Source organism: Mirounga angustirostris, unplaced genomic scaffold, assembly GCF_029215605.1.
Source record: "Mirounga angustirostris isolate CCGP_5_RB_7025 unplaced genomic scaffold, mMirAng1.0.hap1 SCAF_6, whole genome shotgun sequence".
NCBI lineage: Eukaryota > Metazoa > Chordata > Mammalia > Carnivora > Phocidae > Mirounga > Mirounga angustirostris.
Genome location: NW_026991714.1, coordinates 20,771,353 through 20,788,532, shown reverse-complemented (window position 1 = coordinate 20,788,532; position 17,180 = coordinate 20,771,353). Strand labels below are relative to the sequence as shown.

Sequence of the window (17,180 nt, the reverse complement as noted above, 5' to 3'; positions counted from 1 at the left end):
CGTCTGCGGCCCCTGCTTCGTGCGCGCTCGGGCCAAACGCGGCGGCTAGCGGGGTTTGGTGTGGGCTCAGGCAGAGAAGCCTGGCTGTGAGCCACGGCCGGTGACCTTTGCCAAGGAGTGGCGGCCCGCGGCGAAGGGAGGGAGCCAAAGTTGGCTGCGGCCGGGGGGGTGGGGGGGACGCTCGCCCTCTCCTCCCCTCCCCCACCTTACGTGCTCCACACCGCGAAGGGGAGTGCGGATTCCCCGCCGGGAAAAACTTGCTTGTGGCGAACCAGGGTGCAATTGCCTTATTTTGAATTGAGATGTTCTCCCCCCTTTTTTGAGAGCGCGCCCTCTTCCCACGCCTCGTTTCTTGTTTGGCAAACTGAGGCCGCTGGGAAACCCTCACCTATTCCGCTCTGAGACTCGGTTTAGTTTGGGGGGAAGGAAAAGATGAAAGGGAGGAACTGTGACGATTCAGGGACAGGTGGTGTGATCTACTCTCCCTACCGGCAGCTTGCCGGTGCATCTTGGAACACGTGTGGCAATGAACGATAAATAGGGAAGGAACGGAGAAAGTGACTCTCAGATGACAGTGTTTTTAACTGGGTGTGCATTTTTGATCACCGAAAGATACCTGATTGGGTCTGTCCGTGGGGTAATTTTCCGGAGTCCTTGGCTGCTTTTCCTTCCAGAACAGAAATCACAGATCTCCTGCTGAGATGGAAACACCAAGACCTCCCAGTTGTAATGCGCCAGAGCCCTTCTCCTTTAAGAGTGCAAGGATTCAGGATTTCCTCATGAGTCATTCTTGGTTTGCTTAGAATTTACCAGAACTACTTAACTTGCAAAGCGGGGAGGGGTGGAGAGGGTAGAGAGGAGGAGGAGGAGACGTTAGTGGTTTACCTGAATAAGTTTAATTGGTTAATTCTTCAAAAATCAGCTCTGCTGTACCCGGCTTTAAATGTTTTGATTGGGAAGGACAAACAGAGAACCTCCACAATAAATAACCTCAAAGCAATTATTTGATTTCGGGTAACAGAACTGTACAATGGAATATTCAAATGGTTTCCCCATCAAGCATTTCAGTAGAAAATAAGATTCACAGCAATGTTAGGCTACACATATTCTCCCTGCTTTGCATTAGAACTGCAGAAAATTGGAACTATGGCACCTGGGTGGCTCAGTCGTTAAGTGTCTGCCTTCAGCTCGGGATCAAGCTCCACATCGGGCTCCCTGCTCAGCCGAAGCCTGCTTCTCCCTCTCCCACTCCCCCTGCTTGTGTTCCCTCTCTCGCTGTGTCTCTCTCTGTCAAGTAAATAAATAAGATCTTAAAAAAAAAAAAGAAAGAAAATTGGAAATAGTTTAACTTCTTAAAGTAAGCTACCAGTAGTTGGGAGCTCCAAGTTTGACTTATAGGGTAAAATCTGCAATAATTACTAAAGAGAACAGCCATGAACTTTATTATAAAAGGAAAATCATTTGGATTTCAGTAATAAATACTTTAAAACATGTCTGTGAAATGTTAGAATGCTATTTTTCTCATGCATATACTCTATCTCTAAAAGAACCTTGCATAGTATTTCCATCTATTTTCACTTTCTGATTATCAATAATTATTTATTAAATACGTGTGATAAATAGGCACTTGCGCTTTTTTTTTTTTTGCCAGTATAAACCTTAATACATTATTCACTTAGAACCTTGGATTGTATCTGTACCCCTGAAACAAATAATACATTATATGTTAATAATACGTTACATGTTAAAACAAAAACAAAAACAAAAAAACCTTGGCTGGTAGAATTCATTCACAGTGGAAGGTCGAAGAGTTCTGACAAAGAGACAGCAAGGAGAGAGAGCTGGCTGGATCTGTGTCTGGAGACCTAATTAGAGTCTCAGCTTAACCAATAAATGCTAAGTAACTGTTGGGACAGTCTCATCACACCTCCTGGAGCCCCAGTTTCTCATTTGTACAAAGAGTAATGTATCTTTTTTTGCCAATTTCATTAGATGTCATGTGACTCATGTGAGGGACCTTTGTGAATTCTAAAGTACAGAAGTTTGGTATTAATTTGCATATGTGTGAAAAAGGAAATACAACTATTCAAGGTAGAGAAATCATTAAAGGATTAACTCAGAGTTAATTAGGTTATAAATTTGTAAATACTATTAAAATATCAAAATAATGTCCCAGAGATTTGTAAAGTCTTAGGCTCATAAGAGATACTTAATACATGCTCTCTGGGTAATAAGCATATAAGGAAAACAGTTTGCCATTTCAACTTTTTCAAAGATCTCCAAGCCAGGGAAGTTAAATCATCTCAATGTATTCATAAAAGTAATTACATACATATCCATATAAGCAACTGGTTTAAATATAGACTATTCTAGGTGTTTTTGTGTTTAATGAAATTATCTGCTTTTTTCATAAACCATTACCAATTGACAACCGATGTAAGTGGCAGCAAATTAATTTTTTTCCTGAAAATTGTGCGGCCAATTGGTAAATCTGAATGTGTAATGATTTATTATTCCCGTATGTAAAGGTGATTTTAAGAGTTAAGGCAAGACCCGTTTCACTCTGAGAAAACTTTCAGTCAAAAAGTTGTCGTGTTAATGTCTTTTATAAAGGCAGCAGACATAGGTTTAAAGCAAAAGCTACAATGTTTGATGACTTCCTTTTGTCTTTTTGTTGCAAGTGGCTTTTAGGTAAATGCGATTGCTCAATATTAAGATGACACATATTTTCCATTCTGTGGTGGCAGGAGAAACAATGCAATAGGCTGTAAATACTGCACAGCAAAACCACAGTTGGTTTGCTTGAGAATATACATTTTCAATGTTGAATCTACCATGCCCTCTACTGGCGAGGTTCTCTGAACACATGGGTGGTGGAGGTTCTCCCTGTGGTTCTTGAACTTTTTGTATTAAAAAAAAAAAAATTAGATTACAGAAGAAGGCAAATGAAAAATACAAGTTTCTAGCAACACCAAAAGTAGAATATGGAAGGCAAAAGTCTCCCCTGCCACAATTCTCCCCGCTGTATGCTCTTGCCACTGTATGCTATTATTACTAAGAATTATGAATTATTATTAGCTAAACATGTTTATACAGAGTAACTTTCATACCTAGGCTTTAGCAATTTAAGAGCCTAGAGAAATGCTTAAAAAACACAAAAGAATCATTCTGTGTATTACTCCATGCTTTGTTTTTTTCAGTCAATAAGATATCTTAGTTCTTAAATTTGTAAAAGCTGTAAACTGTTGCTTACCTCACAAAATCTTAAGTTGGTGGTGAGTTTAAATGAAAGGGGGAAAAAAACCCTAAGAAGTTAAATGCTATGTGGCAAAGAGTGTGATAAGTAATTGGAAAAGATGAAAAGTTTTCATACTGTAATTGTTGATAATATTTGAGGAAGTATAACACCAGTCCCTCTTTCCCTCCCTCCCTCCTTTCCTTCCTTTTTTCCTTTTCTTTCTTTTTTTGGGGGGGGGGGGAGAGAAAGTCTCATTTAGCTTTAAAAGGTGGTGAAATATTTTTTTAACAGAATAAACACATGACCCCACAAGATTCTGTACTTTTCTTCACCCCTAATATGATCTGAGTTTTAAAAATCATAATTAATGTCTTTCTTAGAATGTAATTTGTATGCCCAGAAGCTGATAAGAGAGAAAGTTAGTGTTTTTGTCAGGAATGAATCAGAGTTCCAACCTAATACTTGACATGTATTATAGAGGATGTTAGTCATTTTACCAATCTTTGTATTGGTAATTCCAGTTAGAGCATTTCCATGGTTCTGCCTTAAATTAATCCATGGTATGGAGTATGTCCTACCTGAAATGCAGGCAGGGCCTAATAAATTTGATAACCCCCTTCCTCACTAAAGCAACTAGATTTTCTTTGAAAATCAGCATCAGGAATATCGTGATGTTATTGTTCCCCCCATATAAAAAATTCTAACATGTATTGAAATACCTCTAATAGATTTCTGTAGTTATTAGGTCTGTAGGTTAAAGGAACAATTGTATGAAGTCTGCATTAGGGGATTATTTCTAGTGTATACCCATTGCTACTGCTGTCTTCAGTGACCGTGGACTTCACAGAATCTCAAGGGAGAGTGGTGGTTATAAATCCCTTCTTATAAAATAAGTTACAGGGGCGGCTGGGTGGCTCAGTCGTTAAGCGTCTGCCTTCAGCTCAGGTCATGATCCTGGAGTCCTGGGATCGAGCCCCGCATCGAGCCCCGCATCGAGCCCCGCATCGGGCTCCCTGCTCGGCGGGAAGCCTGCTTCTCCCTCTCTCACTCCCCCTGCTTGTGTTCCCTCTCTGTGTCTCTCTCTATCAAATAAATAAAATCTTTAAAAAATAAAATAAAATAAAATAAAATAAGTTACAAATGTAACATATTGTCTACAAAGTGCAGAGGTAGAGCTAAGAATTTATTTCCTGGCGTTTCTTCTGCCTGGGATTGTAATTTCTGTGCACAGAATTTTGTCAAATCATTAGAGTGTCCTACTCACTACCTTTTGAAATTTTGGGAAATTGGGTTCATAATATACAAGATTTCAAAGGTCTATATATGATACTAGTCACTGAGAGTCAGAGAGAGAGAGAGAGGAGAAGGGCTAATAAATAATCTAATTCATCTAAGAAATAATCTCTTTGCACTGGTATTTCCAGTTTATGGACTATCCCTATGTAGAAAGTACTAATCCATTTTAGACTTCGGTTTTCAATGGTTTTTGATCCATGGACTACTTCATAATGAACTAAAATCTTGTGGATTTTCTCTACCAAACCCATTTTTGGAACAAAAATTCTCAAATATTAATAAAACTAATTGGAAGAACAATGCTTTCAAAGAGATACCAGTAGCCCTTGACACAATCGTCATATGATAAATATTGAAGTCTTAAATGCTGAGCCCATGGCACCAGACTTCATAACAGTCTCAGCTTCAAAAGACAAAATAATTTGCTTTTCTTTTCATAAATTACCCTTAGGAGAGCAGATGGTTGGAGGGTTTGTCCATACCTGGGATATTTGCATTTAGCTGCCAGTTCCTGGCACTATTTTAGTTATAATCTCAGGCAAATTGCTTGTGCCTAGGCTGCCTATCTTTAGGGTAGAAGTGATTATAGCAACCTTCCTTTGCAAGGAAGTTCAAATGGTGTGGGGCATGCCCTGAGTGATGTAGTGCAAAGGGCTGGCCTTCAGCATCACTTTGTAGCAGGACTAGTTTTTCCTAGGTGACTCTTTCCTATCTTGTTGCTGCTTTCTTAGCACCCACTATTTGGTGCTGCTCCTAGGGTAGCATGTCACCCATTAAGGTAGAAAGGTTGAATCAAAAGAAGGCCCTGAGTATCTACCAGTTCAAGGAGCACCAGGACAAGCTCCATCTTGCTTCTGTGGAGGATACACTGAGCTAAGGATGGGGGTGGCCTAATGGAGGAATCTTGCCTCTGTAGTCTTCACCCTGGGAGAATTGCATCCTGGATCCAGTACTATCATTGCCTGATATTCCTGCTTTCTTGGGGGTCTATTCATCCATTGGGTTACCTGGTGGTCCTCTTGGGCTCTTCCAAATGTCCCCTTGGGAACAACAGGGATGTAAGGTTACTTTTTGAAATGTTTTAAGTTCTTCCTCAAAAATGTTTTAGAAATGTCCAGCTCTTCACAGGCTAATTGTTTGATCTATTTTGGAAGAATTCTCCACTATCCTTACAGGGTGAATTCTATCTTGGATATTTGATGAAAATTCATTTCTTTTTCTCAGTGCAGTTTAGGAGGGAGGAAAGTTGCCTCTGAGGCTATTGTCTGTTCCTTTCTAACTGCATTTCCCCTCTCTGGTTGTAGTGAAACTGTCTCATTCAGAGACTTACAGTCTTCCAAGCATCAATTATTTTATCACCTTTGGTTAATTTAGTGTACATTTGGTTTCATGTTCTTTAAGAGTTTTTAAATAAAGTTTTATAATAAACCCAGGTAAGGCCAGCAAAATCAACTGGTCTGACCCAGCCTTGATCAGCTGTATCTACCCCAGCATCATCAGTTTCTTCAAAACTCAAGATTCATCTTCATGGAAGTTTCCATTTCCTTATGGGTTTGTTATACCCAGCTTCAAAGTTCCACCATCCATGTTGTCTTCTTCTTCTTTTTTTTTTTTTTTAAAGATTTTATTTGACACAGAGAGAGAGACAGCGAGAGAGGGAACACAAGCAGGGGGAGTGGGAGAGTGAGAAGTAGGCTTCCTGCAGAGTAGGGAGCCTGATGTGGGGCTCGATCCCAGGACCCTGGGATCATGACCTGAGCTGAAGGCAGACGCTTAACGACTGAGCCACCCAGGTGCCCCTCCATGTTGTCTTCTTTATGAACAGCAGGATCTTTCTTATTTAACAATGACCTGGCTTTCTTAATCGTTTAAAAATTGCCCTGTTTGTAATAGAATGTTGTTTTTAGACTCCCCCCCCCCCCAATAAGTTTGCTCACTCTTTCTATCTATCCTTTAGCTTCTTGTGAAAACAGTTTTGTTCCAACATGAAGATGGGGATTTTCATCTAAAGCATGTTTTTAGGTGCTGTCTGAAGTTGTTCTTCACTTTTCTGATGTACTTTGATGGGTATAGTTACTTGAAATTGGATATATTTTGATGCATCTTCTAAACACTGAATATTTCTCCTAATGTCAACTTGTTCTAAACATTTTGATTTTTCTTTGCTAAGTCCTTTACCAAAAGTCTGTATTTTAAACCCCAGTGAAGGGTTGGTGATTTCCAGGTCTTTATTAATGACCTCCAGTTTTTCTATTTCTGATAGTTTGTTCTTGAGTCCAGCTTCCATTAAAGTAGATTCGAGGTCTTAAAATTCTTCTTGAATTAGGTTAAACTTGTAAAAATTTTGATATCTTTCCTCTAGAAGGGCAGAAACTTTAGTGGTTAGTTCTCTGTCTTTATTTGCATAGGGTAGGCTTTTAATTGTTAAAAATCCAACCAGAGGCCTTATCTACCCATAGAGGCCACAGAAAACTTCCTACTCATAAGCCCCTCCATGTCTGGCTGGCCTTGAATGTATAGGGGAAGGAGTGGGGGAGAGATTATGGGGGCCACTACAAAGGTTTCAACTTACTTCACCAATTTCATGTTTAAAAAACAAGGAAGAAATACACGGAATTTAAGTTTTCACCTCTCAAGAATGTACAGTCCAACTATGAGTGAAGAAAACGTGATTTTTTCAAACCCTTCTTGAATGTGGGAAAACATCTGATGATGCAGAGACCCTTCAAGGTGCTTCTGTTCAGGATAATTATCCCTGGAGGTATTAGAAACTGGATGCATCTCCTCACAGAGACACATCCATAGGCCATGTGATGTCCAGACCTTGTCTGGCTCAATTAATAACTCAATCTTATTGACAGTAAGTCTGAAGATTGGCTGGGTGTCCACTGGTTTTGTCTGGGCTGAACATCTCCGCTGACTTGGATAAGCTTAGTCATGCATCTTGGAGTAGGCTGGAGATTAGCCGATCTGAGCTGGGGTAGGCTGCATGGCTCTGTAGGTCTTGGCCGGGCTCCCTCATGTGTCCTGAGGTCAGCTGGGGGTCAGCAGATACAGGCTGGTGGAGTTCAATGTTTGGTTGTGCACTTCATATCGCTCATCCTTATCTTATAACCTGTTATAAAGTCCAGTCTTTCCCCCCCCCATGGTAATGGCAGAGCACAAGACAGCCATTAAAATGCAGTTATCCAATTTGCCCTTTAAAAAATTCACTGTGACTATGAAATGTCAACATCTCATTTAGTGGTCTTTACTCTTTCTGAAGTCATGATCCTGAGGGAGATTGTAGATTTTCTAGAATTGGGATGTAGAGTGGGCATCAATATAGTTTACCCATTTCTGCTGTTTCTGTGGTTTGGTTCTCTAGCCACTGTCTACTTGGTACATGTGAGTTGACAGAGATGAACTCCTACTACAATGAACATCAACTCAGAGATGGCTAGAAGAGTATTCCCAACTTACTGCATTCTACTGACCAGGGGAGGAGAAACTCTTCACAGCACTTGCTGTCCAATGGAATAACAACTTGAATGTCTAAGATGCTGATTCAGCAGAACCAAATGCTGTGTTACTGCAATATTCCAGGAAAGTCTGTTCATATTTATAGACTTTCATTTCCTTCTCTGAAGAGCAGGAACTATGTGAATACAATTCATATCCTGAACATGGTGGGGCTCAAGCTGGTATAAAAACTTTATCTTTCACAGGATGGAGATAATTTTTTTATGAGAGAACTTCTTCTTTTCTCTCTTTTTTTTTTTTAACCAATCATAATCCTTAAAAGAATAAATCAACATCAGTGTCAGGGTGCAAGAATGATGCAGTGAGTCATTCTTCCTATTACCTTGCCGAAAGGTGATAAGCCTTTAATTCTTGTCCTGAAATACCCAGCAGAAACTAAGAGCTCCAGAATTTCAGTCAACTTGACAGTTTGTTTTTTATCTTCTCTTTTCCACCTCCTGGAGACCTTGGTTATCCTGTCTATTGGGGAACACCATGATTCATTGGGGTTTTGGTTGACTGTAATAAAATCTAAGGAGCAACTGGAGGAAGCCGTCTCTGTTTTGTGAAATTGTTACCAGGGTAGAGTATCCCCCTTTTCTTTAAATATTAAGTATTTAAGGTTTCTTTTTGTTATATAATATATAAACAGACCGCCTTAACACATTGCTTTTTGATTTGACAGAGAAGTGCTTAAGAGCTTCAGGAAAGGAGAAAATGTGTTTGTGAGTATGTAAGTGTTGGGGGAGGGACATCATAAGAAAATAAAACTGGAGTGCAACATAGATGCAAAAATCCTTAATAAAATGCTGTTCTCTCTCCTTATTTCAAAGCCTTATAGCTAGTTGTTCATTAGCTTGATTCACTTAGATGACTCAAACAAACTTGTTAAAAATAGCGTTTCCCATCTTTGCACCTAAGCCTATTTCTTTGCCTTTGCTTTCTATCTCAGGGAATGGCACCTTCACCCACTCAGGTGCTTGAGATGGAACATGGGGATAGAGAGAGGGAGTGGTTACCATTGAGTTCCACCTTCTCTCAGTCCTGGATTGAATCTATCCTGCCTATGAATTTTACAACTTAAATGTCTTTTGGAACTATAAACTTCTCTTCACTCCCACTTTCACTTTCCTTATTATCTTCTCTAACTCTCTTATGGATCCAAGCAAGGCTTCTAATTGATTTCTCATCTTGTAAATCAATCCTTTTCAATAACTTATCTGCTTTTCAGTCAGCATGATTTTACTAAAACACTTGTCTGATCATTATTGCTTTCCTGATTAAAACCACTAATGACTTTCTGTTACCCTTAAGGTAAGTTCCAGATTCCTTAAATTGACCTATAAGATCCTTTTTCTTGGCCCCTGAATGCCTTTTCCAGCCTTTTATTACCATTCCTGTGTTCTTTATGCTGTTATTCTACTGCATTTTTTTTTTTTTAAGTTCCTTCTACATGCCATGCTTTCTTTTTCCTCTGTACCCTTGTTCCTGTTCTTCCCTCTACTTGGATCTTTTTTTCAAAAAAGATTTCATCTGGTTTCATTTGACTATTTTCTATATTATTCATACTTCTTCACGTATCACTTAAACGAACTTTCTCTCCTAGATATCACCTACACATTTTTCCTTCCCCTCATCAACAAGTCTGGGTAAGGTGCTCCTCCGAAGTGCTCCCACAACACCTATTACTTAACCCAGTGAATTATAATTATCTGGTTTCTTGCCAGTATTTCCCACTAGACAACTTCTTCTCCTTCTTGTTTTTGTTCTTCTTGTTCTTATGCTGGTTCTGATTCCTGTTCCTATTCTTGTTCTTGTCCTTCTCTTTCTTCTTTAAATTATTGTATCTTGGAACATAGAGGATACTCAATAAATATTTGTTGAGGAAATGGATGGATGGAAGCATGAATGAATAAATGAATGAATGATTACTTTTCCAGGGAGTCTACCATCTGTTATCAGTGTGACTTCTGTCAGAAATTCATATGTTCTTGATACCTATAATTAAATTCTGACTGTAAACTTATAAAATAGCTTCCATATAACATTGAATTTCGCCATATTTATAAGTTAATTTTCTATTCTTTCTGTTAGTATTTCTTCTGTTTGCTTTTTATGAGATAATCTGTTTGTATTTTTTTAAAATCTGCCTTTTACCTGTTATAAGTAGAATACCTATTTTGTAAAATTGTTCAACAAAGACCCAAATTAGGAGGAAAATTGACAAGGCACTGATATATAAGATGCTCATTTAAAACATTATAAACATAGAATGGGTCAACCAGGAAATTAAAGAAGAATTAAAAAAATTCATGGAAACCAATGAAAATGAAAACACAACTGTTCAAAATCTTTGGGATGCAGCAAAGGCAGTCCTAAGAGGAAAGTATATAGCAATACAAGCCTTTCTCAAGAAACAAGAAAGGTCTCAAGTACACAACCTAACCCTACACCTAAAGGAGCTAGAGAAAAAACAGCAAATAAAGCCTAAACCCAGCAGGAGAAGAGAAATAATAAAGATCAGAGCAGAAATCAATGAACTAGAAACCAAAAAAGCAGTAGAACAGATCAACGAAACTAGAATGAACTTTGAAAGAATTAACAAGATTGATAAACCCCTGGCCAGACTTATCAAAAAGAAAAGAGAAATGACCCAAATCAACAAAATTATGAATGAAAGAGGAGAGATCACAACCAACACCAAAGAAATACAAACAATTATAAGAACATATTATGAGCAACTATATGCCAGCAAATTAGATAACCTGGAAGAAATGGAGGCATTCCTAGAGATGTATCAACTACCAAAACTGAACCAGGAAGAAATAGAAAACCTGAACAGACCTATAACCTCTAAGGAAATTGAAGCAGTCATCAAAAATCTCCCAACAAACAAAAGCCCAGGGCCAGATGGCTTCCCAGGGGAATTCTACCAAACATTTCAAGAAGAATTAATACCTATTCTTCTGAAACTGTTCCAAAAAATAGAAATGGAAGGGAAACTTCCAAACTCATTTTATGAGGCTACCATTACCTTGATCCCAAAACCAGACAAAGACCCCATCCAAAGGAGAATTACAGACCAATATCCTTGATGAACATGGATGCAAAAATTCTCACCAAAATACTAGCCATTAGGATCGAACAGTACGTTAAAAGGATTATCCACCACGACCAAGTGGGATTTATCCCTGGGCTGCAAGGTTGGTTCAACATCCACAAATCAATCAACGTGATACAATACATTAACAAAAGAAAGAACAAGAATCATATGATCCTCTCAATAGATGCAGAAAAAGCATTTGACTAAGTACAGCATCCTTTCTTGATCAAAACTCTTCAGAGTATAGGCATAGAGGTTACATACCTCAATATCATAAAAGCCATCTATGAAAAACCTACAGCGAATATCATTCTCAATGGGGAAAATCTGAGAGCTTTTCCCCTAAGGTCAGGAACTTGGCAGGGATGTCCACTATCACCACTGCTATTCAACATAGTATTAGAAATCCTAGCCACAGCAATCAGACAACAAAAAGAAATCAAAGGCATCCAAATCGGCAAAGAAGAAGTCAAATTCTCACTCTTTGCAGATGATATGATACTTTATGTGGAAAATCCAAAAGACTCCACCCCAAAACTGCTAGAACTCATACAGGAATTCAGTCAAGTGGCAGGATATAAAATCAATGCACCGAAATTAGTGGCATTCCTATACACCAACAACAAGACAGAAGAAAGAGAAATTAAGGAGTCGATCCCATTTACAATTGCACCCAAAACCATAAGATACTTAGGAATAAATCTAACCAAAGAGGCAAAGGATCTATACTCAGAAAACTATAAAATACTCATGAAAGAAATTGAGGAAGACACAAAGAAATGGAAAAATGTTCCATGCTCATGGATTGGAAGAACAAATATTGTGAAGACATCAATGCTACCTAGAGCAATCTACACATTCAATGCAATCCCCATCAAAATACCATCCACTTTCTTCAAAGAAATGGAACAAATAATCCTAAAATTTGTATGGAACCAGAAAAGACCCCGCATAGCCAGAGGAATGTTGAAAAAGAAAAGAAAGCTGGCGGCATCACAATTCCAGACTTCCAGCTCTATTACAAAGCTGTCATCATCAAGACAGTATGGTACTGGCACAAAAACAGACACATAGATCAATGGAACAGAATAGAGAGCCCAGAAATGGACCCTCAACTCTATGGTCAACTGATCTTTGACAAAGCAGGAAAGAATGTCCAATGGAAAAAAAGACAGTCTCTTCAACAAATGGTGTTTGGAAAATTGGACAGCCACATGCAGAAGAATGAAACTGGACCATTTCCTTACACCACACACAAAAACAGACTCCAAATGGTTGAAAGACCTCAATGTGAGACAGGAGTCCATCCAAATCCTAAAGGAGAACACAGGCAGCAACCTCTTCGACCTCAGCCGCAGCAACTTCTTCCTAGAAACATCACCAAAGGCAAGGGAAGCAAGGGCAAAAATGAACTATTGGGACTTCATCAAGATAAAAAGCTTTTGCACAGCAAAGAAAACAGTCAACAAAACCAAAAGACAACTGACAGAATGGGAGAAGATATTTGCAAATGACACATCAGATAAAGGGCTAGTATCCAAAATCTATAAAGAACTCATCAAACTCAACACCCAAAGAACAAAGAATCCAATCAAGAAATGGGCAGAAGACATGAACAGACATTTTTCCAAAGACATCCAAATAGCTAACAGACACATGAAAAAGTGCTCCACATCACTGGGCATCAGGGAAATCCAAATCAAAACCTCAATGAGATACCACCTCACACCAGTCAGAATGGCTAAAATCAACAAGTCAGGAAACGACAGATGTTGGCGGGGATGCGGAAAAAGGGGAACCCTCCTACACTGTTGGTGGGAATGCAAGCTGGTGCAGCCACTCTGGAAAACAGTATGGAGGTTCCTCAGAAAGTTGAAAATAGAGCTACCATATGATCCAGCAATTGCACTACTGGGTATTTACCCCAAAGATACAAAAGTAGGGATCCGAAGGGGTACGTGCACCCCGATGTTTATAGCAGCAATGTCCACAATAGCCAAACTGTGGAAAGAGCCAAGATGTCCATCGACAGATGAATGGATAAAGAAGAGGTGGTATATATATACAATGGAATATTATGCAGCCATCAAAAGGAATGAGATCTTGCCATTTGCAACGATGTGGATGGAACTGGAGGGTGTTATGCTGAGTGAAATAAGTCAATCAGAGAAAGACATGTATCATATGACCTGACTTATATGAGGAATTCTTAATCTTAGGAAACAAACTGAGGGTTGCTGGAGTGGGGGGGTGGGTGGGAGGGATGGGGTGGCTGGGAGATAGACTTTGGGGAGGGTATGTGCTATGGTGAGCACTGTGAATTGTGCAAGACTGTTGAATCACAGATCTGTACCCCTGAAACAAAGAATGCAATATATGTTAAGAAGAAAAAAAAAAGAAGATAGCAGGAGGGGAAGAATGAAGGCGGGGAATAAGAGGGGGAGATGAACCATGAGAGATGATGGACTCTGAAAAACAAACTGAGGGTTCTAGAGGGGAGGGTGGTGGGAGGATGGGTTAGCCTGGTGATGGGTGTTAAAGAGGGCATGTTCTGCATGGAGCACTGGGTGTTATGCACAATGAATCATGGAACACTACATCAAAAACTAATGATGTAATGTATGGTGATTAACATAACAATAAAAAATTTAAAAAATAAAAAATAAAACATTATCAACATATGGATAACTCACATTTCCTCCAATAAAAATATTTAAGAAGGCCCCCACAGGATTTAAAAAAAACACATGATATTATCATTTGTCTCATTTTACTATCTATTGCAATATGTGTTTGAATGAAGCCACCTACATCTCATTATTTTATTGATGTATAATTGACATACAATATTCTGTTAGTTTCATACATACAACAGTGATTTGACATTTGTATACATTGTGAACTGATCATGCAATAAGTCTAGTTACCATTTTTATTATTGAATTGTTGATGTTCTTTATATATTTTGGATATTGACCCTTCTTGGAAATATGATTTGCAAATATCTTCTCCCATATATGTATTATTTATGTATATCTCTGTATTGCTTTAGACAATTTAATAGTAAATAAAATCTAATATAAAAGTAGGTGATTTCTGAGACTTTTCAGAAATTTCTATTGTGAACCATTATGTAATGGGTTGCGTCTTTTTGCTTCTGTCAGGCAAATGGACAAAACATTGCTCAATGGTTTTAAATCTCATAATTATAGAAAATAATTTTCTTCATATTTTCATTGTTTTTAAGCTCTGTATTTCTGTTCACACATAGGCACTATTGCATTATTTGGATCATAATGTTCAAAATTATTATAACATTATAATATATAACATATAACATATTAATGATCTGTTTAGATGATTTCCTCAGGTTTAAGAAGAGGAAAACAAACAGGAAAGCCTTATTAAGGGTATGGTCAGGTGGGTAGCACTTGAAGCACTTAAAGATTTCTTGGTTTCTGCTTTTATTTATTTATTATTTTAAAGATTTTCTTTATTTATTTGAGAGAAAGAGATCACAGAGGGAGAGGGACAAGCAGACTCACCACTGAGCAGGGAACCTGATGCGGGGCTCGATCCCAGGACCCTGAGGTCATGACTTGAGCCGACGGCAGACACTTATCCCACTGAGCCACCCAGGTACCCAGGTTTCTGCTTTTACCATCATGTCTTGAGCCTGTGCACTTACCTTCCCTGCTTATCCACAGTCCATTGAAAGAACCAAAAATGTAAAAAAAAAAAAAAAAGGTCGGGGGGGGGAACAAGCAAACTTCTGAATGACCACTGGAAAAGAAGGAAAGATAGCATTGATATGAGAGAGAAATGAGGAACTTCAGGAATGTATGTAGCAGAGGAGACCAAACTGAAGCCAAACCCAATCAGACTTGAAGAGCAGGTATGTTGGAGCCTCTTGAGAAGTAGTGGATGATTCCTCATTGTAACCTGAAAGAGTTTCCATTATAAAGCAGTAGAGGTTGAAACAAGGTTGTGCTTCAGGGGCAGTCAGTGAGGGTAAAATTATATTATTTTACAAACTGTACCAGCAACACACATAGTAAGTTGCCCTAGGTTTTACTTTCTACGGGCAATTTACTAAATGAAGAACTTGTAGGCCAAGGAGGAAATAAAAATAAAAGTCAAAGGCTACTAAGAAATTATTAAAAAGGGGATCATTACATATGAAAATCCATGGGAAGTGGTCAAATACACAGAAAGTAATTCAGGTCTTAAATTCATTTCTTAATACACTTGACCCTTGAACAACGTGGGGTTAGGGGTCTGACCCCATGTAGTTTAAAATCTACATATAACTTTTGATTACCCCAAAACTTAACTTCTAATAGCCTACTGTTGAGTAAGAAGCTTTACCACGAACATAAATAGTTGATTAACTCATATTTTGTATGTTATATATATATATACAGCATTCTTACCATAGAGTATGCTATAGAAAAGAAAATGTTAAGAAAATCATAAGAAGAGAAAATACATTACAGTACTGTACTGTATTTATTGAAAAACAATCCACATATAAGTGGACCTGTGCAGTTCAAACACATATTGTTCAAGGGTCAACTGTATAGAAGAAAAATTGAAAATAAATTACCTGATTTATGTTTGTCACTTCATGGTTATGTGGAATGCTATGTTAAGAAAGAGTCTGAAGGTGAATCCAGAGCAGGAGCACTGCTATAGTAAGTAGTGACTTCAGAGTTCAATAGAATTTTTAGATGAACTGGATAAAACTGTTAGGTGCCAGATAATTCCTATATCGCTCCAAAGCACAGAGTGATAGGAAGTTTTGTCAATGATTTCTTGAGGCAAGCATAATTTGGATTCCCCAATTTGATGAAGAAAGCACTCAAAAGAAAACTAAAGGAAAATTTCAACTATGAAGATGTAGTTGCCTTAAATAAAACATTTTAAATAGGTTCTACCAGTAAACAATTTAAAGTAAGCAGAAGCACTATGTACAGCGAAATATAGAATTCTTGGCACCTACAGGTCAAAAAAGAAGCTCCTTTTGAATTGGGTTAAGCAGAAATTAAAGAAACTGTATTACAATTTACAGACAAAGTGGTGAATAATATCCACTTGGCTTTGCTACCGGGTGGTATTTATTCACATTTGTGGAATTCACATTGGTAGGTGAGGAATCACTAGGCTCCACCTTGAAAGTCTGAGAACTAACTGAAAGCTGACGTAGAACGTCCAACACTTGATTTTGAATATTAAACTCTTTTGCCACTTTTGTTTTGAGTTGGTTATCTGTATGTTTGACTTATTTCCACTTGCTTTCATGAGATAAGAACTATAATTACTCACCTTTGTTGCCACCTACTACAGGCTTTTCCATAAAGCGAGTGCTAAAAACTACTTTTTAATTGTATTTAATCAAAGAAGCTGCGATGTAAGTGACACGTTCACTGGTCTTGGGGACAAGGATTTGGTTTCAGGGCCAGGCTGCCAATGATTAACCACTTTTGTCAGGTCACTTCCTTCATGACTCAGCTAGGACATCCCCTCTGGGGAGCCTCCTTGACACCCACTCTAGCTTGCATTCTGAAGGAGCTGGCTCATGTGCCCCCACAACTCTGTGCTTCCCTCTTTTGGGGCATTTGTTATTCTTGTGTGTCTCCTCTGTGAGATAGTGAGAGCTTGAGTTTAGGGTCACTGTCTTCTTTTTTTTTTTTTTTAATTTTATTTATTTATTTGACAGAGAGAGAGAGTGCGAGAGAGGGAACACAAGCAGGGGGAGTGGGAGAAGGAGAAGTAGGCTTCCTGCAGAGCAGGGAGCCCAATGCGGGGCTCCATCCCAGGACCCTGGGATCATGACCTGAGCGGAAGGCAGACGCTTAACGACTGAGCCACCCAGGCGCCCCCACTGTCTTCTTTATCCTTGTATCTACAGACAGTAGCCCTGGTCTGGCACATAGGAACTGCTAAACAAGTTTGTTACATGGATGAATGATTTTATTTCTCTAAGCGTTTTTTTTAAAGATCTTATTTATTTATTTGTCAGAGAGAGAGAACACAAGCAGG

General features: G+C 38.6%; 1 long non-coding RNA gene across 3 annotated transcripts in view; it reads left to right on the top strand.

The window, feature by feature from the left end:
* The window catches only part of LOC135364703 (uncharacterized), a 203,755-nt gene that overhangs the window by 113,305 nt on the left and 73,270 nt on the right, over positions 1-17,180 (top strand). For 2 of the 3 annotated variants that reach the window (XR_010412195.1, XR_010412196.1), the window contains exon 6: positions 7,902-10,421. The exons of the other annotated variant lie outside the window; for it this stretch is intronic. This is a non-coding gene — a long non-coding RNA (uncharacterized LOC135364703). Of the gene's footprint in view, positions 1-7,901; positions 10,422-17,180 lie in introns of those variants that run through there. 3 annotated transcript variants of the gene reach the window in all.